This window comes from Pan paniscus, chromosome 3 (genome assembly GCF_029289425.2).
Source record: "Pan paniscus chromosome 3, NHGRI_mPanPan1-v2.0_pri, whole genome shotgun sequence".
In the NCBI taxonomy this organism is placed as follows: Eukaryota; Metazoa; Chordata; class Mammalia; order Primates; family Hominidae; genus Pan; species Pan paniscus.
The window spans coordinates 85,923,364-85,949,516 of NC_073252.2; the positions used below are offsets into that span (position 1 = coordinate 85,923,364).

Below are 26,153 nucleotides of genomic sequence, written 5' to 3' on the forward strand. Positions count from 1 at the left end.
GCTACTTCTGGATGTTTGTGGCCTGTCTGGGTGTTCGCAGTTATCCCCCACTCCAAAAATTCCCCTAGAATACCTAAGCATTGGCCAGTGAATCCTCATCTCCACATTTCCAAGCAGCTTCTGTAGTCTGGGGCTGCTCAAAGATCTGCTGTGCATAGATAAAAAGGCTTTGCTAATCTGGTTGACCAGCCTCTCATTCCCCTCTCCTACATCCATGTGATGGCAAAGGAGGAGCCACAAATCCTTCCTAAACCTTGTACACAAATCTGTTAGTCACAATACAAATTGCACTTGAATGACAATATACTACCAATTACATTAAACTGTGAGTTTCCACATTCACCTGTAGCAATTTTTACTTTTACTGAACCATTCTCATCATGTCAAATATTGAACCTGTGAGAGTAAAGTTATGTCCATATGCACTATGAGACGGGCATTGCTGACCTCTACCCAACAAATCATTGCACCTGCTTCTTCCAGCTGACAGAGCCTTGTTCTTGGGACAGGAACTGAAAATGTCAGATTCAGTTGTTTCAACTATAAGTCCATTACTGGAAATCCTTGTTTTTTTGCAAAATTAGGCCCTAAAAATAACAGAGCTTATAGGAAAAAGAAGGGGTTGGGGGTTAAAGCAGACCTAAAAAAAAATAGTGGGTATTTCAGAATATAACTTGGACAACCCCAGGCAGGTAGTTAAGATAGCTAGGGCTACTCAGGATATAATAAAATGCATTAAAACAACATGGACTATTCATTTCTGGTTCATGTATTCACATATGGTTCATATATGTTATGCTTAAGAAGTCACTTTAAAAAGAGAAAGAAAGAAAGAACAATATGGAATGCATTCCAGAATTCTGAGACAGTGAGGCTGCTGATAGAGTCGGTATAGTGTCAGGCCTCTGAGCCCAAGCTAAGCCATTATATCCCCTGTGACCTGCACATATACATCTAGATGGCCTGAAGTAACTGAAGAATCACAAAAGAAGTGAAAATGGCCTGTTCCTGCCCATTACCTTGTAAAATGCCTTCTCCTGGCTCATCCTGGCTCAAAAGCTCCCCTACTGAGCACCTTGTGTCCCCCACCCCTGCCCACCAGAGAACAACCCCCTTTGACTGTAATTTTCCTTTACCTACCCAAATCCTATAAAACGGCCCCACCCCTATCTCTCTTCGCTGACTCTCTTTTCAGACTCAGCCCACCTGCACTCAGGTGAAGTAAACAGCCTTGTTGTTCACACAAAGCCTGTTTGGTGGTCTCTTCACATGGATGCAAGTGAAATATAGGAGGAAGTGCAACCCGCCACAGGTTTAGAGTTGTATGAGACTCAGGAGTAACAGGTGCCCTCACATAAGGGAGTGTTGGGAATAAGCATTCATTTTAAATTTTCTTTCACAAAGTTAAAAAAGTTCCTGCCTGTACAGCTAAAGGCTTTTACTTTTCCTGCTAAACATTATTATTAATTCTCTCTCCTGCTAGGCTGCTATATTCTGCTTCTTTGCTACACCAACACAACTTCCAGAGTATATCGACATAATTCCCCTATTTATCAATGCATGTATGTGTACTAATTCATTTTCTGGAAATGGATGTGGCAGAACAGACTGTACCCCCTCTCCGAGCCTGCCTGCAGCAGGCAATGGCCATGTCACTTGGTTCTGACCAATGAAATAAATATAGGGAGACTGCTGAGAAAGCCTCAAGAAGAACCTCTTCCTTTCCTATTTTACATTTTGTCATATGAGGATATAATACTTGGAGCAACTGATGCCATTGTATAGCCATGGAGAGAGATACTGCTGCCACACTGATGGTGAAGAAGAGGAGGAGGAGAAGGAGGAGGAGGAGGAGGAGGGAAGGAGGAGGTGAAAAAGAAGAAAAGAGAAGAGAGGGAAGGGAAGGGGAGGGGAGGGAAAGGGAGGGAGGGGAGGGGAGGGAGGGGAGGGGAGGGGAGGGAAGGCAAGAAAAGAGGGGCCAGGTCCTTGATGACAGCATCGAGACACTGAAACAACCCTAGAACTATTTATCTCCAATTCAAACTTTTAAGCCACTTTTGGCTTTATTTTGTTTTATTTATTTTATTTTTAGAAAGACAGAACCTCACTCCATCACCCAGGCTGGAGTGTGTGATCATAACTCACTGCAGTCTTGAATTCCTGGGCTCAAGTGAGCCTCCCACCTCAGTCTCCCAACCTAGATAATTTTTTTAATTTTTTGTGAAGACTGGAGTCTAGCCATGTTGCCTTGGCTGATCTTGAATTCCTGGCCTCAAGCGATCCTCCTGCCTTGGACTCCCAAAGCACTGAGATTACAGGCATGAGCCACTGTGCCAGGCAGGTCTTATTCTCTTTACCTGCAGCACACCAATATCTCTTGCATTTCCTGTAGAGCACTGTGAAAGGAAAATAAACCTTGGAATCTCAAAATAACTAAGCCAAGAGTAAAGTCAAGCTAGGAACTATGTCAGGCAGACCTGCCTCCCATTTTATTCCTAAATAAGATAGCTACAAAGATAAGAAGCTACATATCTCCCTCACAATTTGCCCACAGGAAATTCCTTGTGGACAAAGGACAGACAGAGCTCAAAATCATCCCTGTGAGGCTCACCTGAGACAAAGGCATACCTGATTGCTTCCTCTGCCCTACTGTTTATGTAAAAATGCAGATTCACTAAGTCAGACTAAATTGTGCATTCAGTGGAAGGCTGATCAAGGACTCAAAAGAATGCAACCTTTTGTCTCTTATCTACTTCTAACCTGGAAGACTTCACTTCAAGTTGTCCCACCTTCCCAGAATGAACCAATATACATCTTACACATATTGATTGATGTCTCATGTCTCCCTAAAGTGTATAAAAGCAAACTGTACCCCTGACCACCTCGGGCACATACTGTCAGGACTTCCTGAGGCTGTGTTATGGGTGTGTCCTTAACCTTGGCAAAATTAACTTTCTAAATTGACTGAGACCTGTCTCTGATATTTGGGTTCACAGCACTCACAAATCTACTGTATTTGTTTCCTACAGGCCTGTAACAAAGTATCACAGACTGGGTGACTTAAACAACAGAAATTTATTGTCTCACAGTTCTGGAGCCTGGAAGTCCAAGATCAAGGTGTGGGCAGGGTTAGTTCCTTCTGAGAGCTAAGAGAAAAGGATCTGTTCTAGCCTCTCTTCTTGGCTTGTAGATAGCGATCTTCTCTCTATGCCTGTTCATACCCAAATTTCCTCTTTTTGTATGAACACCAGTCATACTGCATTAGGGCCTACCCTAGTGACCTTATTTTAACTTGGTTACCTCTGTAAAGACCCTATCTCCAAATAAGGTCACATTTTGAGATACTTGGGGGAGAGGGCTTTAACATAAGAATTTGAAGGTGAGGGAGACATCATTTAACCCCAAACACCCACATAATACTCTGAGACCTGGACAAATGTATTCCCCTTTCACATACCTTTGTGAGATGTTAGTTATACAAGTCCACAATCCTTTATCTGAAGCCCTTGGGGCCAGAGGTGTTCGGGAGTTCAGAATTATCTTGATTTTTATAAAGATAATGATATTTATATATGTACATTACAGAAGAGTCTAGGGCAATACCCCATAATCAATCATATTGTAAACCAAAAATAAAATTCTAAGCCTCCCAACTGACTGAATGGATCCTTTCTCTCTGCCAAGGGCATTACGAAGTTAACCTGAAAAACTAGTTCAGACTATGATGGGAAGAGGGGACAGCCAAACATCCCTCATTATACTCTCCTCCCTTTGGAATTCAGGCACAACTGACCAGCATTAACATTAAAACAGAGATCTTAAGACTGACAAAATAGGCACTTTGTAGCAATAATATACCAAATTCCAACCTGACTCTAGTATCTCATCACATGACATATAGCAGGCCCTGAAAGAAATCTGAGTATTTTACCCCAAAATATATTTCTTTGACATATTTTGAAATGACCCTGCGAAGCTGTCTCCTATGGGAAAAATCTACATTGTATAGAGAATCCCCTTCCGTTTCCAGGTCTTTTCCTGATCCAGGAGAGATTAATTAAGAGTTTGGTAACTTTTGGAGTCTAATAAGAGACATTTTCATCTATTCTTTCTGAAGGCTGCTACCTGGAGGCTTCATCTACATAGTAAGAAGCTTGGCCTCCCAAATCCCTTATCTTAACTCAGACATTCCTTTCTATTGATTCCAGTTCTTTAGCTAATAACTCTATCAACCAAGTGCTAGTCAGGAAACCTTTGAAGCTACCTATGACTTGAAAGCCTCTGCTTCAAGTTGTCCTCCCTTTCTGGACCAAGCCAACTTAGGCCTTATACATATTGATTGATGTCTGCCTGTAACTTCTGTCCCCCTAAAATGTACAAAATCAAGCTGTAACCCAACCACCGTGGGCACATGTTCTCAGGACCTCTTGAGACTGTGCCTCGGGCCTTGGTTATTCATATTTGGCTTAGAATAAATCCTTTCAAATATTTTACAAAGTTTGACTCTTTTTCATCCACAATGTTAACCTTATTGCAGTAAAACAAAGAAATATTCCTGCTACACAAGAGAAAGACTATGAAAACCTTCACAGTAATTCAGGTCAGGTTTTGCTATCAAATGAATTTTTAAAAATGTTTGTTTTCATGCTTTCATAATTTCAGAATTGTAGATAAGGGATTTTGGACCTGAATTGCCTACTCTCTGTCACTTGAAACCTTACTCAGTTTCTAAGTTTGCCCAACCTTTCTTCCCTGAGCTTTTCCTCCTTCTCTCCTTTCTTCTATGACCAGTTGTTCCATTTCCTGTCTCCTTATCTTCTTTCCTTTCCCAAGACTTTTAGAAGAACAGTTAATTTTTTGTTGATGCCCTTACCAATCTGCACAAGAAAATTTAAATGGAAACATCTGTACATCCCTTATGTCAGGCTTCTGAGCCCAAGCCAAGCCATCGTGTCCCCTGTGACTTGCACATATATACGCCCAGATGGCCTGAAGTAACTAAAGAATCACAAAAGAAGTGAATATGCCCTGCCCCACCTTAACTGATGACATTCCACCACAAAAGAAGTGTAAATGGCCGGTCCTTGCCTTAAGTGATGACATTACCTTGTGAAAGTCCTTTTCCTCGCTCATCCTGGCTGAAAAAGCACTCCCACTGAGAACCTTGCGACCCCCACTCCTACCCGCCAGAGAACAACCCCCTTTGACTGTAATTTTCCTTTACCTACCCAAATCCTATAAAACGGCCCCACCCCTATCTCCCTTCACTGACTCTCTTTTCAGACTCAGCCCACCTGCACCCAGGTGATGAAAAGCTTTATTGCTCACACAAAGCCTGTTTGGTGGTCTCTTCACACAGACGCGCATGAAATTTGGTGCCGGTGCCTTGACTTGGATCGGGGGACCTCCCTTGGGAGATCAATCCCCCGTCCTCCTGCTCTTTGCTCCGTGAGAAAGATCCACCTACGACCTCAGGTCCTCAGACTGACCAGCCCAAGGAACATCTCACCAATTTTAAATCAGGTAAGCGGCATCTTCTTACTCTCTTCTCCAACCTCTCTCACTGTCCCTCAACCACTTTCTCCTTTCCACTCTTCAATCTCTCCCTTCTCTTAATTTCAATTCCTTTCATTTTCTGGGAGAGACAAAGGAGACATGTTTTATCCGTGGACCCAAAACTCCGGCGCCGGTCACGGACTGGGAAGGCAGCCTTCCCTTGGTGTTTAATCAATGCAGGGATGCCTCTCTGATTATTCACCCACATTTCAAAGGTGTCAGACCACGCAGGGATGCCAGCCTTGTTTCTTCACCCTTAGCGGCAAGTCCCACTTTTCTGGGAAAGGGGCAAGTACCCCAACCCCTTCTCTCCTTGTCTCTACCCCTTCTCTGCTTTTCTGGGGGAGGGGCAAGTACCCCTCAACCCCTTCTCCTTCACCCTTAGCAGCAAGTCCCGCTTTTCTGGCGGAAGGGCAAGTACCACAACCTCATATCTCTGCGCCCCAATCCCTTATTTCCATGCCCCAACCTCTTATATCTCTGTGCCCCAACCCTTTATTTCCATGCCCCGACCCCTTATTTCTGCGCCCCATCCCTTATTTCCACACCCTGACCTCTTACCTCTGTGCCCCAACCCCTTTTCCCACTTTTCTGGAAGGTAAGAACCCCCAAACCCCTTCCCTCTGTTTCTCTACTCTCTCTTTTCTCTAGGCTTGCTTCCTTCACTATAGGCAAGCTTCCACCCTCCATTCCTCCTTCTACTCCCTTGGCCTGTGTTCTCAAAAACTTAAAACCTCTTCAACTCACACCTGACCTAAAACCTAAATGCCTTATTTTCTTCTGCAATGCCACTTGACCCCAATACAAACTCAACAGTAGTTCCAAATAGCCAGAAAATGGCACTTTGAATTTTTCCATCCTGCAATATCTAAATAATTCTTGTCGTAAAATAGGCAAACGGTCTGAGGTGCCTGACGTCCAGGCATTCTTTTACACATCACTCCCTTCCTAGTCTCTGTGCCCAGTGCAACTCATCCCAAATCTTCCTTCTTTCCCTCCCGCCTGTCCCCTCAGTACCAACCCCAAGCATCGCTGAGTCTTTCTACTCTTCCTTTTCTACAGACCCATCTGACCTCTCCCTTCCTCCCCAGGCTGCTCCTCGCCAGGCCGAGCTAGGCCCCAATTCTTCCTCAGCCTCTGCTCCTCCACCCTATAATCTTTTTATCACCTCCCCTTCTCACACCTGGTCCGACTTACAGTTTCGTTCCGTGACTAGCCCTCCCCCACCTGCCCAGCAATTTACTCTTAAAAAGGTGGCTAGAGCTAAAGGCATAGTCAAGGTTAGTGCTCCTTTTTCTTTATCCCAAATCAGATAGCGTTTAAGCTCTTTTTCATCAAATATAAAAATCCAGCCCAGTTCATGGCTTGTTTGGCAGCAACCCTGAGACACTTTACAGCCCTAGACCCTAAAAGGCAAAAGGCCGTCTTATTCTCAAAATACATTTTATTACCCAATCTGCTCCCGACATTAAATAAAACTACAAAAATTAAATTCCAGCCCTGAAACCCCACAACAGGATTTAATTAACCTCGCCTTCAAGGTGTGCAATTTAAGAAATGCCTTTAAGAAATGACTTCTTAGTCTGATAAATGCAATAACAACTTGATGACTGAGAAAGTGACTCAATAAATTACTGAAAATCTATCACATTACTTTGCAAACAGACAAAATAGTCAAACAAAAATCAAATTATTACTCTGAGATTTTTTTCATGGGTGTGTTTGATAGTTATACTTGTGTTTCTCTTAATTTTAACTGATGGTCTATGCTAAATTAGAAAAAATTAAATATTATATAGACACTTCTTGAATAATAAGGGTTTTCATTAGGCAGTTTGGTTTTAAAATGTTCAAATTTTTCTAAGAGTGCACTTGGTTATACACCAAGCTTGTTCAACCTGTGGCCTGCAGGCTGTATGTGACCCAGGACAGCTTAGAATGTGGCTCAACACAAATTCGTAAACTTTCTTAAAACATTATGAGATTTTTTTTGTGATTTTTTTTTTTTTTTAGCTCATCAGCTATCATTAGTGTTAGTGTGTTTTATGTGTGGCCCAAGACAACTCTTCTTCATTCAGTGTGGCCCAGGGAAGCTAAAAGATTGGACATCTCTGTTATACACAATTGTGATCAGAAGTAAGCACCACTCAAGAATGAAATGAAAGTTGTTTTGCATATGACAGGAAATATTTTATTTTACACCAAGTGGATATCCTAGAAAAAAATGGATAAATTACTAGAAAAATGCCATCTACCAAGATTTAATCATGAAATAAAAAGTCTGAACAAACCTATAACCAGTAAGGAGACTGAATCAGTAATCAAAAACCTCCCAGAAAAGAAAAGACAAGGACCAGATGGTTTCATTGGAAAATTCTACCAAATATTTAAAGAAAGGTTAACACCAATCCTTCTCAAGCTCTTCCAGAAAATTAAAGAGGAGGCAAAACCCAATCTTATTCTCTGAGCCCAAAATTAACCTGATAGCAAAGCCAGATCAATCTGCTATGAGAAAAGAATACTATGAAGTTCAATATCCATGATAAATATTAATGCAAAAATTTTGAATAAAATTCTAGCAGAGTTCAAATGTACATTAAAAGGATTACACACCATGACTAAGTGGGTTTTATCCCTAAGAGGCAAGGATTATTCAACATATAAAAACCAATCAGTGTAATAAACCACATTAACAGAAGAAAGGATAAAAATTACATAATCATCTCAATTGATACAAAAAGCATTTGACAAAATTTTAATGCCTTTTTATTATAAAAACACTCAACAAACTAGAAATAGAAATAAATTACCTCAACAAAATAAAGGCCATATATGAAAAGCCCACAGCTAACATCATACTCAATAATGAAAGACTGAAAGCTTTTCATATAAGAGATCAGGAACAAGGCAAGAATGTCCACTCTCTCCACTTCTATTCAACATAGTACTGGCAGTCCTAGCAATTAGGCAAAAACAATTAGGAAAGAAAAAGAAATACAAGGTATCTAAATTGAAAAGGAAGAAATAAAATTATCTGTTCGCAGATGACATTGTTACTGGAAAAGGATCCCGATCCAGAACCCAGGAAAGGGTTCTTGGACCTTGCACAAGAAAGAATTTGGGGCGAGTTCAAAGAGTAAAGTGAAAGTAAGTTTATTAAAAACCTAAAGAAACAAAAGAATGACTACTCCATAGGCAGAGCAGCAGTATGGGTTGCTCAATTGGATATATTTATAGTTATTTCTTGATTATATGCTAAACAAGGGGTGGATTATTCATGAGTTTTCTGGGAAAGGGACACAGATTTCTCAGAACTGAGGGTCCCTCCTCTTTTTAAACTATAGAGGGTAACTTCCAGTCATTGCCATGGCATTTGTGAACTGTCATGGCACTGGTGGGAGTGTCTTTTAATATGCTAATGCATTATAATTGGCATATAATGAGCAGTGAGGACAATTAGAGGTCACGTTCATCATCATCTTGGTTTTGGTGAGTTTTGGCCAGCTTCTTTACCTCATCCTGTTTTATCAGCAAGGTCTTTGTAACTTGTATCTTGTGCTGACCTCCTATCTCATCCTGTGACTAAGAATGCTTAATCTCCTGGGAACACAGCCCAGTAGGTCTCAGTCTTATTTTACCCACCCCCTATTCAAGATGGAGTCACTCTAGTTCGAACGCCTCTGACCATATTTGTAGAGACCTGTAAGAACTCCACAAAAAAAGCTGTTTAAGCTAATAAATGAATTCAGCAAAGTTGCAAGATACAAAATCAACACACAAAAATCAGTTGCGTTTCTATACATTAACAATGAACAACCTTAAAAGATAATTAAGAAAAAAATTTCTTTTATTATAGCATCAAAAATATATAATACTTAGGAATAAACTTATGCAAGGAGGTGAAAGACTTATACACTAAAAACTACACAGCATTGCTGAAAGAAATTAAAGAAGACATAAATCAATGAAAAAACATCCTATTTTCACAGATTGCAAGGCTTAATATTATTAAAATATGCAAACTATGTAAAGTAATCTACAGATTCGATGCCATCCCTATGAAATTTCAATGGAATTTTTTAAAAATAAAAAATCCTCAAATTCATATGAAATCTCAAAAGAAGCCATATAGTCAAAACAATCCTAAGAGAAATGAGAAAACCAAAAGCCTCACACTTCCTGATTACAAAACATATTACAAAGCTACTGCAATCAAAACAGTATGGTATTGATGTAAAGACAGACATACAGACCAGTGGACCAGAATAGAGTCCAGAGATATATTTTCATGGGAATTGAACCATTTTGCATCACCACTAACAGTGCACAGGGGTTCCAATTTCTCCACATTCTTGCCAGCCCTTGTTATTTTCTGTTTTTGTTTTTTTGTTTGTTTTTGTTTTTGTTTTTTAAATAGCAGCCATGCTAATAGGTATAAAGTGATATCTCACTGTGGCTTTGACATGCGTTTTCTAAATAATTAGTGATGTTGAACACCTTTTCATATGCTTTTTGGGCATTTGTATATCTTCTATGGAGAAATATGTATTTAAGTCCTTTGCCAATTTTTTAAGTTGGGTTATTTTTGTTGTTAAGTTACAGGTGTTCTTCATATATTCTTAATATTGACTCCTTCCCAGATATATGATTTGCAAATATTTTCTCCCATTCCATAAATTGTCTTTTCACTCTGTTGATTGCTTTCTTTGCTGCACAGAAGCTTTTTAGTTTGATGTAGTTCCATTTGTCTATTTTTGCTTTCATTGCTTGTGCTTTTGGTGTCATAGCCAATAAATCATTGCCAAATTCAGCTTTGTAAAGATTCTTCTCTATTATTTTAGGAGTTTTAAAGTTTCAGACCTTTAATCCCATTTTGACTTCATTTTAAAATATGGTATAATGTAAGAGTCCAACTTCATTCTTTTGTACATGGATATTCAGTTTTCTCAATACCATTTGTTGAAGAAAATATTCTTTCCCCATTTTATAGTCTTAGTGCCCTTGTTGAAGATCACTTGACCAGTGGGTATAGAGTCAGTTTTGCAAGATGAAAGTTCAAGAAACCTGTCAAAACAATGAGCTATAGTTAGCATTACTATGCTGTACACTTAAAAATGGTTGAGATGGTAAATTTTATGGTTTTTACCACATTAAAAAAATGAAATAAAATATTGCCAGCACCACAGAAGTCCCTTGAAACTATCTTAATCAATTACTTACACCAGCCTCAAAGGTGATTATTATATCTAACATTATAATTTAATTTTGCCTGTTCTTGACATTTATATTAAAGGAAATTAATATTATGCTTTGAGATATATCTATGTTGTAGCATGTAGCTGTAGTTTATTCTTTTCTATTGCTGCATGGTATTCCATTCTACTGTTGATGCCTATTTTAGTTATTTCCACTCTAGGTCTATTATAAATAATGCTGCCTTAAACATTCTTGTTATATTTCTCTTGTTTCACATGTGCACATATTTCTATTAAGTACATACCAATGAGCAGAATAGCTAAAAATGGCATAAATAGGGTGACCATCTAACTTGCTTTCTCCAGCAATACCACCTCTCCGTGCCAATTATCCCAGCATTTTAGCAAGTTTAGCCTTTGTCCTTGTCCTTCCCTCCCTCCCTCCCTTCCTCTCTCCTTTCCTCCCTCCCACCCTCCTTTCCTCTCTCCCTCCTCCCTTCCTTCCTTGACTTTATTCTTGTGCCCTTTACATTCTAGTTGAAGTCCCTTTTTTCTCATTGAAACATCTTTGTCACTCAACTTTTTATACCTTAAGTCTGCTTAATGACACAATTCATACTATAAGCAAATAGGCTACAAACTACAGCAGTGCAGGCTGCGCTGGCAATAATGAGGCATCAATCAGACTCCTTTAGAAATTATCTGGATCTGGACAGAAGACATTTGCAATAGGCTTAAAAATGTTTCAACATTTCTACCAGAATAGTCAGAAATAATACACGATTTGATGAGGGAAATAAAAACTTTGCAGACACATACTTGAAAGAAAGAAAAAGACTCACACCAGTTAGAATGGCAATCATTAAAAACTCGGGAAACAACAGATGCTGGAGAGGATGTGGAGAAATAAGAACACTTTTACACTGTTGGGAGTGTAAATTAGTTCAACCATTGTGGAAGACAGTGTAGCAATTCCTCAAGGTTCTAGAACTAGAAATACCATTTGACCCAGCAATCCTATAACTGGATATACACCCAAATGATTTTAAATCATTCTACTATAAAGATACATGCACACATATGTTTATTGCGGCACTATTCACAATAGCAAAGACTTGGAACCAACCCAAATGTCCATCAATAACAGACTGGATAAATAAAATGTGGCACATATACACCATGGAATACTATGCAGCCACAAAAAAGAATGAGCTCATGTCCTTTGCAGGGACATGGATGAAGCTGGAAACCATCATTCTCAGCAAACTAACACTAGAACAGAAAACCAAACACTGCATGTTCTCCCTCATAAGTGGGAGTTGAACAATGAGAACACATGGACACAGGGAGGGGAACATCACTCACCAGGGCCTGTTGGGGGGTGGGGGGCTAGGGGAGGGATAGCATTAGGGGAAATACCTAATGTAGATGACAGGTTGATGGGTGCAGCAAACCAGCATGGCACATGTATACCTATAACAATCCTGCATGTTCTGCACATGTACCCCAGAACTTAAAGTATAATTTTAAAAAAAAGAAAGAAAAAGACTTTCACACAAAACTGAATAAATGACACACAAGAACAAAATTCAGAAGACACCAATACAAACATACTCCCTCTTCCTTCTCTACACATAATTCATTATTAAATTTATCTTTGTAGTGAGATTGTTCTGCCAATGTGATCTCTATCACTAAAGATTTAATTCCGTGTTTCCTCAACTTTGGTCCAGGAAATGCACGTTCTATGAGACATTAATAGGATTCTCACAAAAGTATTTTCTATTCTAATCAGTTGGGGTAGCTTTGCATAGTACATCTGCCTGCTTCACAAGAAACATATTAAAGGCTCTAGGAATTCCTAGAACAGTAAAGAGACATTAACCAAATATTTAACAGTTATTTTGGCTGCTAAATCCTGGAACATCTTCTTAATATCTTACTGAATTGCTCAACAGCTTTGTGTTCCTTTTTGGGAAGTGGTAATTTAGTATCAGAGAACAATTCATTTCTAAATCTAGCAATGGGCTAGGAAGATAGAAGGCTCCCCATTATTTTTCCAAGAGTTTCGTCTCACATAAGTTAAGGTGTGCTCACTACCTCCTAGTATTTCATCTCCCATAGCATTTTAATTTTATTTTTCTCCTGCACCTTTAAAATTTACTTTTTAAAATTGACAGAGTACATTGCATGTTTTTATCAGATACAACATGATGGTTTGAAGTACCTATGCATTGTGGAATGGCTAAATCTAGCTAATTAACAAGACGCATTACCTAACATCATTATCATTTTTGTGTTAAGAGCACATAACGTCCACTGTCTTTACATTTTTTTCAAGAATACATTATATCATCATTAACTACAGTCACCTTGTCATAAAATAGTTCTCTTAAAATTTATTCTTCCTATCCAACTATAATTATGTATCCTTTGACCAACTTCTTCCCATCTCTCCTCCCCGCCAACCATCCCACCAGTAACCACTGTTACCACTGCTCTCTACTTCTACGAGATCAGTTTCTCTAGATTCCACATATTAGTGAGATCATGAGACATATGTTTTTCTGTGTCTGGCTGATTTCATTTAACATAATATCCTTTCGGTTCACCCATGATTGTTGCAAATGGCATTTTACGTTTTTACGGCTGATTATTTCATTGTGTATATATACCACATTTTCTTTATCCATTCATTCATTGATAGACACTTAGATTGATTACATGTCTTTCCCACAACATTTTTAGGCTTGGGAAATCAGATGAGGAATAGACTCTGGTATATGGATATCAGAAGTCACAGGTGCTGATTCTGACACTAATAACTGTAACCTCTGAACTCCTGTTACCTTATCTATAGGATGGAGCTAATCCCTGCTTTTTAATTTAATATCAACAAACATTAAAAGCTAGTCCTCAGGAAATTTTTCTTCTAAAGAAATAGTGGGGCCAGGTGCAGTGGCTTATGCCAGTAATCTCAGCATTTTGGGAAGCCGAGGTGGGAGAATCACTTGAGCCCAGGAGTTTAAGACCAGCCTGGACAACACAGTGAAACCCTGCCTCTACAAACATACACACACACACACACACACACACACACACACACACACACACACACACACAATTAGCTGGGCATGGTGGTACACACCTGTAGTCCCAGCTACTTGGGAGGCTAAGGCAGAAGCATCACCTGACCCCAGGGAGGTCAAGGCTGCAGTGAGCCATGATCACACCACTGCACTCCAGACTCCAGCCTGAGCAACAGAATGAGACCCTGTGAAAAAAAGCAAGAAAGCAAGAAAGAAAACAAGAAAGCCAGAAAGAATGCAAGAAAGCAAGAGAAAGGGAGAGAGAGAGAGAGAAGGAAAAGAAAGAAAAAGAGAGAAAGAAAGAAAGAAAGAAAGAAAGAAAGAAAGAAAGAAAGAAAGAAAGAAAGAAAGAAAGAAGAAAGAGACAGAGGGAGGGAGGGAGGAAGGGAGGAAGGGAGGAAGGAAGGAAGGAAGAAAGACATGATTGATAGGTGATTAAACGTATAAAAATGGACAAGAAAATATCAGCAAGTGTTAATTGCTTGTTATTAAGTCCTGTGAGAAGAGTTAACATAAGATAATGTGACGGTGTTTAGATGACTGCTTTTGACTGAATAACTAGGGAAAGACTCTGAGGAAGTGATATTTCAATTGAAATTTGAAGTACAGGCAGGAAGATCTCGGGGATGAGCACCTCAAGAGAAAGAGCCACCGGGGATCTTAACATGACTTTGTGAAACAGGGTTGAAGGAGAGTGGGGAGAGATTGGCTTGGAGAGGGAGGCAGACACCAGGTCAAGTATGGCCTTGCAAACCATACTCTTTGGGTTTTATTTCAATTACAATTACAAGGCACTAAAACATTTTAAGCATGAAAGTGACATCACATACCCATCTATGCCATTGAGTGGTTGTAAAGAACAAACTAAGAATGTGCATTAATCAAAATTCCAGTGGGACATACTCAGGCCAGGTAATTTGAGGAGAATTATTTAAAGAGACTATTATGGGCAGGTTTTAAGGAACAAACCAGGGATAGTTCATTACCCACCAGCTACTAATAGAGGGGAACCCATTACCCCTTACCCCTGAAGGGGTAAGATAGTTTAGTGGCTATCTAAACCCCGAGGAAGTTGTTAGGTGGTGAATTCCAGCGGAAAAGGGCTGTAGACTTGAGGAAATGGGCATGGCCAACCTGCAGCTCTGTGAAAAGGAGCCACAACTTCACTCTCTTCTGCTTCCCATTGGGCAAACCCAATCAGGAGCCAGAGGCAAAGTCCGTTGATCAAGATCCACACAGACAATGATAGATGAGGGTGGAGGATGGATCTGGTAGAACAGCAGAAAGGATCCAGCATAGCCTTGCTTCTTGACGTCCACTCTCATCCTTTGCCTAGGTGACAACTTTGTGTTCCCAACCAGTTACCATATCTTCAAGGCCAGATCACTTGCAACCTAAAAATGTTAGCCATCAGCAGTGCTCTTCATAAAAGGAGCGGGAGGAAACATGGGGACAAGAAACAATGATCAGAGGCCATAGCTGTTAAAATCTCTGCTTCTGTAACTGGTTAGTATGTCTAAGTTGTTAACCACAGCATCTTTCTTCCAATGCCCATTTCATGTTTCCTTCTTCTATGAAAGTATCTTGGTTGAATGGATTTTTAACCTGATTGCCTGAGTCAAACTTTAGTCCTACAGGAGCTGAGCCATTTGGTGGTCCTATCTTTACTACACTGCCACAATTTTCTATTGCCAAGGGCTGCGGGGTAATAAAGTCCTAAGTAGCCACAAACCCCACTGGGGTTCCATAAATAATCCTCCTCACCCCCACTGCATATTTGTTTCTCCTTGGTAATCAGGATCAATCACCCAGCCAGTACATGCAATAAGCTCTTCTCTGTCTTTGCTTCATCAGCCTGAAATGGCCAGTGGGCAATCTCAGCTTCTAATTCAATGGAACTATTATTGTATTCCCTTAGGGATTCATTTCTCCTTCTGGTACTATAAACCCACAGAATCCAAGATTGCATGGATGGGAAGAAAACATTCCCCAAAACAAATATTTGGTATAATAAAGTCCATTCTCACCTCCAGCCCTTGAATCTTGGACATATGGTTTCCCATGCTTGGGAAACCACTTGTTTAATGAATATACTGCATCATATAAATAACACCTTGTCCTCACAAGATTTGTCTCCATATGGTTCCATAAATGAGTCTACATATGCCATTCCACAGGAGACTTACCTGAATATCATGAATGGTGTCATATTTCAGGTACATATTGCTATAGGCAGATTGAATACTCAGTGACGGTGTAGACGAATCAGTCATGGTGAAACTGAGCCCATATTGGTGAGACCATGCATAGCCTCCATTCCTGCCACCATGTTCATTTTGTATACCACCATTGACAAATCATACAAATGGCTAGGGAAATAGGCAGACTGACATCCCTAAGAGAGATCATCTTATCCATTTAATTATTCAAAGCACTCATTCACCACTTGGATGCCCTCTAATGGGCATTTACATGGGATACAAATATCTTCCCACTCTGTGCCCATGCTGAGAGGCCCATCACAGATACCTCCCCAGACCTTGTCACCACTCTTCTTATTTTGTTCTTTCCAGTTCCTTAACCACTGGCCAATTCACCCTTTGAGCTATCTCCCCTTCCACATTAAATAGACACCCAAAAGACTGCCCAAAATTCTGCCTACTGAGAACATTTTCTTTCCTCACTATCTTTCAGTGCCACCCATGTGGGGCTGTAATGCAGTGGCTATCCATTTCTCTTACAGGTCCACATGCCATCCATCCATAAGCCAGGCCCATTCTTTCTTCTCCTTCAGCTGGTCATGGAGAATTCCCTCAACGAATTGGAGCTGTTGTCCAAGGGAAAAGCAAGAGAGTAGTAACAGCAGCTACCGTGGAAGTCTGAGCCACTCACTCACGCAGTTTATTTGTGCCTCCAGACCCTTCTTGGCCCTGTCTCATATATAACATTTTCATTTTACACTGGAATGATATGTGCATGTCTAAATTTATGATGCATATTTTCTTATTTTCAAGTCAGGTGTTCAGTCTTTGACTCACCCAGCAGCAAACTAAAAGGTGTTTTTCAAGTCAAGAATAGTTGTCAGAAGAGGCCAAGTCTTATTCCAAACACCTGAGAGTCTCGCTCTGTAAGCCTGCCAGAAGCTCTCTATAACATCTCTGTCTGAAGCTAATGTTTAATGCCTTGAGTCTAACAGGTCATAAGAGTGAAGCAGCCTAGACTTGCTGAAGAGCCTTTTGTTGCTTTTCTTGGTGTGACCCTACTCAAAACTGGCAGCCTTACAGATTTTCCAGCAAATATTAGGAGCAGCATCCCCATATGTGGTATATGAAGCCTCCCAAATCCAAAGATGCTTACAAAATGCTGTGCCTCCTTCCTTGCAGTGAACCAGGCAAGATGCAGAAACTGATATCTCACTTTAGTAGGGATACCCCAAAGTACCCAAACAAGATGACTGGATACCTAATAACTTTGCCTATGTGGCAGGTCCTTGCAATTGAATTGGCACCCTCTAGCATTCATGTGTCTTACTTAAGGCATATAGGTTCTTGATAGTTCCTGCTCATACAGTCCAGTTGGCATAATTTCATAAAAGTAATGGACTAGCATAAAGTTCTGTTCCCTCCAAACCACATTATAAGAGAAATGGGTGAGTTGATGTAGATAGCCCTTAGGGAAGTCAATAAAGTATCCTGCTATCCCTGCAACTTGAAAACAAACTGCTTCTTATTAACTTAGCTGATAGAGATGTCAAAAAGCATTTGCTAGATCAGTAACTACATACGGGCCAAGGGCTATGTTTTATTTTGCTGTTTCAGTGAAGATACCACATCAACTGCAAGTGGCATTACCATCTTATATCTATGGTAATCTACAGTCATTGACAAATGGTCCCCCCAAAATAACATATTAATAAAATTTTTCCCACTGTTATATGGACTCATTAGCCAAGGAATGAGAAGGTCGTTTGGTCAAATGAAAATAACACCTGGCTAATTTTTTCTGAATGCTGGACACTCTTGCTCAGAGAAGTGTTAATAACTTGTGGATTTCAGGGTTAGAGTGGGAATAAAGTAGTGTCCTATTAGTGGTTGGTGGGGTATTTGAGGCTTTGAGGTCAAAGGAGATCTGGTCTCGCTCCAGGAGGGAGTTGGATTCCCTGAGTTTATTGGGATGTTTAGGTAGCAGTTTCCATAAAAAGCAGAGTGCTGTGTCCTGTCCAGGGAAGCACCCTTGGAAACTGCCAAACTTCTGATTGGAGTGGCAATGTGGATGTGAAATAAAATCACTAAGCACCCTCACCTCACGCAGGGAAGGTCCTGATGGCTGAGCTCAGCAAAAGTTGCCCGTGCAAAAGAACTTGGACAATTAGCATTTTAGTGGTGAGCAGGATGGACCAAAAACAGAGGCTGGTTCTTATGCAATCTCCAGAGTCCACAAAAAATCATTGCATTTGGATGTGCCACTGTCTAGACAGCCCACAGCAAAGGCAAATTACTTTATCCATCCAATAAGACCCTTAAAAGTACTTTTTTTTCTGGTGCGTATATTTATAAAGCACTTTGAAGCCTTGATATAAAAGTACCCAGAAAGCAGAAGGGTAACCATAATCTAAGAATGAGTTTAAACCTGTGGAAGATCATTCAGGAGTGCACTTTGGAGAGTGAGCCAGGAACTAGCCTTTGTTTCCCTGCATGATTCTGTCAATCTTGCTTTCATGCTTCTTTCTTTAGCTTTTTCATAATAGTCTTAACAGTCATGTCAACACATCACTTATTACATATTGTTAAAAAGGATTACTTCTGGGAGACTGTACTGAAAGGAGAAATTGATGCCTTTTGCAATTTCCTATTTCTATTCTTCTAGTAGAAAGTCAATAAAATCTTATTTTAACAAAAACTAAAACTAAAATTTTCATGTAATGTTTTTACAAGGAACATTTTTTAAATCGCTCTTGCTATAAAAATACTGCTGCTCACTCCATCAGTTCTTAATTTAAAACAGATTTTCAACACTCTTAGAGAAGTAGAGTAATTTGCCCAAGGTTTGTGGCTTTCTTCATTATCCCAGCCCCAGCACAAGGAAAATATTCTCTGTTTGGCTCTTCCCAGTTGCATAATGGAGAAAAAACTATCAGGACAATTTTCTTCAGTATGAAGTGGGAAGCTATGTTTTATTAGATTTTTTGAAGACACTCAAGCGTTTCATCTTTTGGACAAAATCAGTGGTTCCTCTCTGGTTAGCAAAATAAATGGCAACTTAATTAACTCCATGAATGTTACACTTGAAGTCTGCCTGTCCACACTTTCTTCTTAGGAGTTTAAAAAAAAAAAAAAAGATACAAATCCCTAGGGAATTATTCTTATTTCAGATCACTGAAAACAGCACAAGCATATTTTTTAAGTGTAGAATTGTCCAAAAGAAATTCTATAAAAAGTGGTTTCTATTTTTTTTGAGGCAGGGTCTTGCTCTGTTGCCCAGGCTGGAGTGCAATGATCATGGCTCACTGCAGCCTCCACCTCCCAGGCTCAAGCCATCCTCCCACCTCAGCCTCCCGAGTAGCTTGGACTACAAGCACTCACCACCATACCTGGCTTTTTCTTTTTTTGTAGGAATGGAGTCTCACTATATTGCCCGGGCTGGCCTCAAACTCTTGAGCTCAAACAATCCTCCTGCTTCTGCCTCCCAAAGTCCTGGGATTACAGGCATGAACCACTGCACCCATCCCTCTATTTTTCTAAATTGCCTTGCAGGATACTCATGGAAATACAAAAATGTTAAGGTCATGGCCACAAACTATACACGGTCCATGTCCTCTATTAAAAAACAAAATGAAAACCAGGCATCAATGTCATTATATGGTACATTCTGGGAGAAGATTTAAAGAAAAACAAAAAGAGAGACAGAGAGACTGGAAATGCTTTTTAAATGCCTCTGGAAACATTGTTTCTCTACTGTACTCCCATTTGTTTTTACTTTTCCATTTGTGGCCTCATAATGATGTAACGGGATCTGGATACATCATTCACCAAAATGACAGGTGAAGGTTTTGCCATCAACATGAGCTTGTTCATCAGACAGCAGAAGCTGACTACATTTCTAGATCTGTGATTTTCAAAAGGTAAAAAAAAATAAAAAAAGACACCCTTAAGAATATGATACTCTGGTGGTTTCTGCAGAAGATAAATGGTAGAGAAACGTGAAAACAATATTCTCTGTGATGTTTCCCAGAAAACCTAGAGGTCCAGTCTGGATAGCTCAAAGAGGAGTTCGTTAACACATTTACAGGTTTTGCAACGAGTCAATAGTCCAGGCTTATCCTCTAGGATACCAAAACATTAGGGCTACACATAAGCAAGTCTATAGGAGGTCATTTCTCCCAGGATTCAGTAAATCAAGGTCTAAATGTTTTCTTTCTTTCCTTCAGCCAAAATGTGAAGGACTCTATAGGCCCTGAATGCAAATAGAAAGATACAACTAAAATCAGCATGATAAAAAGCATTAGTAGAGAAGCTATTGAATCTACTACTATAAAAAAGAAACTCAGACACCTGGGGGAAGGGGCGGCTGTGGGCGTCAGCAGACTTCAACGTTCCTGCCTGCAGGCTCTGAAGAGAGCAATGAATCTCCCACCACAGCACTGGAGCTCTGATAAGGGACAGACTGCCTCCTCAACTGGGTCCCTGACCCCCATGCCTCCTGACTGGGAGACACCTCCCAGCAGGGGTCGACAGACATCTCATACAGGAGAGCCCCAGCTGGCATCTGGCAGGTGCCCCTCTGGGAAGAAGATTCCAGAGGAAGGAACAGGCAGCAATCTTTGCTGTTCTGCAGCCTCTGCTGGTGATACTTAGGCAAACAGGGTCTGGAGTGGACCTCTAGCAAACTCCAGCAGACCTGCAGAAGAAGGTCCTGACTATTAGAAGGAAAATTAACAAACAGAAAGCAATAACATCAACATCAACAAACAGGATGCCCACACAAAAACCCCATCCGAAGGTCACCAACATCAAAGACCAAAAAGGTAGATAAATCCACGAAGATGAGGAAAAACCGGCGCAAAAAGGCTGAAAATTCCAAAACCAGAATGCTTCTTCTCCTCCAAAGGTTCACAACTCGCCAGCAAGGGAACAAAACTGGGCAGAGGATGAGTTTGACGAATTGACAGAAGTAGGCTACAGAAGGTGGGTAATAACAAACTCCTCTGAACTAAAGGAGGATGTTCTAACTCAATGCAAGGAAATTAAGAACCTCAATAAAAAGTTACAGGAACTACTAACTGGAATAACCAGTTTAGAAAAGAACATAAATGACCTACCTGATGGAGCTGAAAAACACAGCATGAGAACGTCGTGAAGCATACACAAGTATCAATAGCCAAATCGATCAAGCAGAAGAAAGGATATCAGAGATTGAATATCAACTTAACGAAATAAAGCATGAAGACAAGATTAGAGAAAAAAGAATGACAAGGAATGAACAAAACCTCCAAGAAATATGGGACTATATGAAAAGACAAAACCTATGTTTGATTGGTGTACCTGAAAGTAATGGGAGAATGGAACCAAACTGGAAAACACACTTCAGGATATTACCCAGGAGAACTTCCCCAACCTAGCAAGACAGGCCAACATTCAAATTCAGGAAATACACAGAACATCGCAAAGATACTCCTTGAGAAGAGCAACCCCAAGACACAAAATCGTCAGATTCACCAAGGTTGAAATGAAGGAAAAAATGTTAAGGGCAGCCAGAGAGAAAGGTCGGGTTACCCACAAAGGGAAGCCCATCAGACTAACAGCAGATCTCTCTGCAGAAGCCCTACAAGCCAGAAGAGAGTGGGGGCCAATATTCAACATTCTTAAAGGAAAGAATTTTTTTTGTCAGACAAAAATTTAACTTTTTATGAGATTTCAGTTTTTGAAATACACAACTCTTATAGGTAACAAACCTGCATATTCTGCACATGTATCCCAGAACTTAAAGTATAATAAAAATTTTTTAAATTTAAAAAAGATAAAAATAAATGTCGAATTTTGGTACAGACATTCTTTTTCTTCTTATCTCACAAGTTATAAACACAATATTCCAATTTATAATTAATAAAACCTTGATTATTTTAAATGAAAAAACAATGAAGCTGAGTAAACAAGGTGAAATATGGCCTGTTGGGGCACTTCTATCATGGCTTTAATTAAATATTGTCCTAAATGAACAGAAAAGAAATTTAATGAAGGTTCATAGTGTTAGATATATATATTGATAAATTATACATCCATATATATACATGGAGTATGTATTTTTGGAAGGGTAACCTGAAGAAAAAAGGCATACAGAGGCAGAATGATGGTGTGCTGAATGCAAATAAGAGCTATCTCACCTGTTTGGCCTTGATGTTGGAGGGGATACTCTCTATCATCCATGCAGCTTTCACCTGGTTAACTCCTGCTTCCCCTTTCAGGTTCTTTGTCTGATGTCCCCAGGTGAGGTTAGGTGTTGTGCTGTGTGCTCTGAGAGCAATGGCATGCTGGTAAATGTCTATAACTGGCTCTTTGAAGGAAAAAAACCTGATCTGTAGCAATTTCCATGGTGTAAATACTCACACCATGGTTTATCTTGAGCTACCAACATGATGTCATTGAATGAAGAGTTAGGGAAATGCGTGCGGTAGCCAGCATTAAGAACAATTCCACCACACAACGACAGCCATAAAGAACCTCAGCAACAAGATCATCAGGAAATGATGGGGCATTTATTATCTTTGCTTTTTAGTATAATTTATCTAATTTATTTTTGATATAATTTATCTAATTATAAGTTTACATAACAATTTTTAATAATGTCTGTGTTTAAAATGAGCTTGCAAAATTCCCAGAAATTTAACAGTCAGCTCCCATAAACTGGCAGATGCTACCTCTTCCTCCTATCCCTGTTCCATAGCATCCTGTATTTATCTCACAATAGCACTACCATGATTGATTTTAATTGCTTGTTTAATTGTCTTTCTTCCCTGATAGACTTTATTCTTGATGAGGGCAGATTCCTTATACCTTACTATTGAGCTACCACAGTTCCTGACACATCATGTTTCAGAATTTTGTTTTATAAACAAATGAACAAAATGGATAAACAAATGTCATGGGTACCAGCCCTGGTCTCAGCACTAGCTACCAAGAGCCAGCCTTTGTGTTACTGCCCAGAATGCACCAGCCGACTTTGCACTATGGATTGCATCTCAAAGAATTACTCAAATGTCACCTATCAGAATTCAATGAATTAAGAAAGCTGTAACATACACAAATCAAAACACCATGTTGTACTTTTAAAATATATACAAGTTTAAAAAGAAAGCTATAACACAACAGAATATAAGTAAAGATAGAGTTTGGATGAATACTACTCAATCCATCCATTTAAGAAAGTTTTTGAGGACCCGTCATGCTCCAGGCACTAGTGATAAAGCAGTGAACCAAGGAGAAAATTTTCTACCAACATAGGCCTCACATCCTAGCGGTAGAGACAGGCAAAAAAATTAACTAATTAATTACTGTCTTACAAAATGCCAAGTAAGGATAAATTCTATGAAGAAACAGAGACAAAATAATAAAGACGGAGAAGTACGAAGATGATGGGGAAAGCCTTCTTGAGGAAGTAGCATCTGTGAAGACACTTGAGTGAGGTGAAGGAACCAGTCACGTGACCATCCGAGGGCATATTCCAGGCAGAACGGACCACAGAAGCACAGGGGATGTGGCACGTGGAGCCCAAGCAGGTTGGAGAAATAGGAAAGACATACATATGATTGGAGTGGGGTGCGTTAGAGGAAGAGTGTACATGAGGTGAGAGCATAACATGGGGACAGATTATGTAGCGACTTAAAGGTCAAAGAAAAGATTTGGTTTCACCTTGTGCATGTGATGCCGTCAAATTGTCGGAAAAACAGTTTACAATATTTCACCAAAGCAGAATGAGTTGAGTGTGTGTGTGTGTGTGTGTGTGTGTGTGAACTTTAATCACCACCCTGGGTGCAGTTAGCTAATATTTGTAATATTCTAAGCAGTAATTCACACACAGGCACAGTAAGTGTTTGGAAAACCATAATCAGCAGTACACATTTGAGAGTTGCTTTTAGCAAGTGCTTCAAATTTCCCCATCTAAATCTTCACCAAAACGTTTAAAAAATAGCATCAGGGATATTAGAAATAACCTTACATTGCTGTGATTAGTAGTATTTAATAAATATAATTGGCTAGAAAGTCTATATAAACACTCTTTTCCTTGCAGGAAAAAGGTGTCAAAATCTGGCAGGCTCAACAGGACATGGCTGTGGCTCTGAAGTTCTGTTCATCAGGCCTGCGTCTCTCAACCCCACCCCATCCCCTTCTGTCCTAAGTGCACACACATACACACACTTACATTTCATACAAGGCTGTTTACCTGATCCTAGTAGATGATTGGCTCATCCTACACTGAAATATTGACAAGGCTGCCTTAAAGTGGATCTTGTGGAATGACAAAAGGACAGAAGACTGAACGAGATTGAATAAGTGCTTTTATATCTGTTTGCTAATAGTTGCTTATATGTGTGGCAGAATTCTGAACATTCCCATACCCTACCAGGGAGTGAAGCTATGGGGACGAAGACGAATGGCACTCACCCACGTCTAATGGGAGTGGTATAATGTGTGGAAAGCCTGAGGGAGTTGTTGGGCAGCATGGTAACATGCCTAACTGGCATTTTAAATTCTCATTTAGAGTAACCGTTATTAATTTTTGAATATTTAAAAGTGTTCAGTAGTAATTAGCACATAAGCTTCAAACTTTTTTTTTTTTGAGACGGAGTCTTGCTCTGTCGCCCAGGCTGGAGTGCAGTGGCCCCATCTCAGCTCACTGCAAGCTCCGCCTCCCGGGTTCACGCCATTCTTCTGCCTCAGCGTCCCGAGTAGCTGGGACTACAGGCGCCCGCCACCACGCCCGGCTAACTTTTTGTATTTTTAGTAGAGACAGGGTTTCACCATGTTAGCCAGGACGGTCTTGAGGTCCTGACCTCGTGATCCGCCCGCCTCGGCCTCCCAAAGTGCTGGGATTACGAGCGTGAGCCACCGCGCCTGGCCTCAAACTTCTTTATAAAATAGAACTAAACAATCATCCCCTTCTGAGGAGAAAACTTTGCTGAGGAACAGTAGACATGAGTAGACTGATATGTGTGTGAAATGGGTGTTCTGTAGAAGGCCTGCGCTTTTGAGAACCCTAAATCCTTCCAGAACTAAAGATATTTCACATTTTAGTGTTTTTCTGTGAGCAAACTTAAGATTTGCTCAGTATGATGTTATTTACTCTGTTACTTCACACTTCACAGAGAACCTCTTTCTGTCACTAAGAAGGCTCAAGTGATAAAAGGAGAATGTTTCATGACTATTACTGCAAAACAAATAGTTATGCTAAAATATTTTTTACAATCCTGGAATCTCTGGGTCAGGAATTCAGGAAGGGCTGGGCTTGGTAGTTCTGGCTTGAGACTGCTCCCGCAGTTGCAGCCAAACAATGGCTAGAGCTGGTATAATGAGCACTGGGCGCCTGGGTGATAACCAGGCACCACCACCCCCACTCTGTCCATTTGGTTTCAGAGTTTCTGCATGTGGTCTCTCTGCATGGGCTAGCTTGGGCTTCCTTACAGTACGGCACCTCAGGGAAGATGGACTGTTTATATGGCGGCTGACTTTTTTTTTAAAACAAATGTGCCAAGAAAACATGATAGAAATATGTATTTTTATGACCTCATAAATCACATAGCATCACTTTCAACCAACTCTCTTGGTCAAGGAAGTCACAGAGGCCCTCCGTCTTCAAGGAGAGTGGACTTCGAGTCCCCTTTGATGGGAGGGATGGCAACGTTACCCTGTAAGGAGAGCACACATGGGATGCTGCAAGATATTGTTGCAGCCATCTTTGGAAAATATAATCTGTAACACAGGACAATATGGGTATGCTGCACACACACTTGACATCAGTGCCATCATCTTAGTCCGTTTGGGCTGCTATAACACAATCCCATAGACAGGGTGGCATGAACAACAGAGACTTATTTCTCACAGTCTGGAGGCTGGGAAGTCCAGGATCCGGGTGCCAGCATGGTTGAGTTCTGCTGAGGGCTCTCCTTCTGGTTCACAGATGGCCATCTTCTTGCCGTGTCCTGACTTGGTGAAGAGGAGAGAGAAAGTGAGCTCACTCCTGCCTCTTCTTAAAACGGCACTAATCCCATCATGAGGGATTAATCCATCATGAGGGCTCCACCCTCATGACCTAATTGCCT

General features: G+C 40.3%; 2 long non-coding RNA genes across 2 annotated transcripts in view; one reads left to right on the plus strand and one right to left on the minus strand.

The window, feature by feature from the left end:
• The first annotated feature begins 5,212 nt into the window (after nucleotides 1-5,212).
• Nucleotides 5,213-18,773, plus strand: LOC100993772 (uncharacterized). The gene is made up of 3 exons (XR_610602.5): nucleotides 5,213-5,523; nucleotides 15,177-15,346; nucleotides 16,584-18,773. It is a non-coding gene; the product is annotated as an uncharacterized LOC100993772 (long non-coding RNA).
• LOC117980006 (uncharacterized) overlaps nucleotides 7,279-26,153 on the minus strand; it is a 45,198-nt gene continuing 26,323 nt past the window's right edge. Inside the window, exons 2-3 of the long non-coding RNA XR_004671123.3 lie at nucleotides 25,934-26,037; nucleotides 7,279-10,620 (exon numbers count right to left, since the gene is read on the minus strand). This is a non-coding gene — a long non-coding RNA (uncharacterized LOC117980006). The remainder of the gene's footprint in view (nucleotides 10,621-25,933; nucleotides 26,038-26,153) is intronic.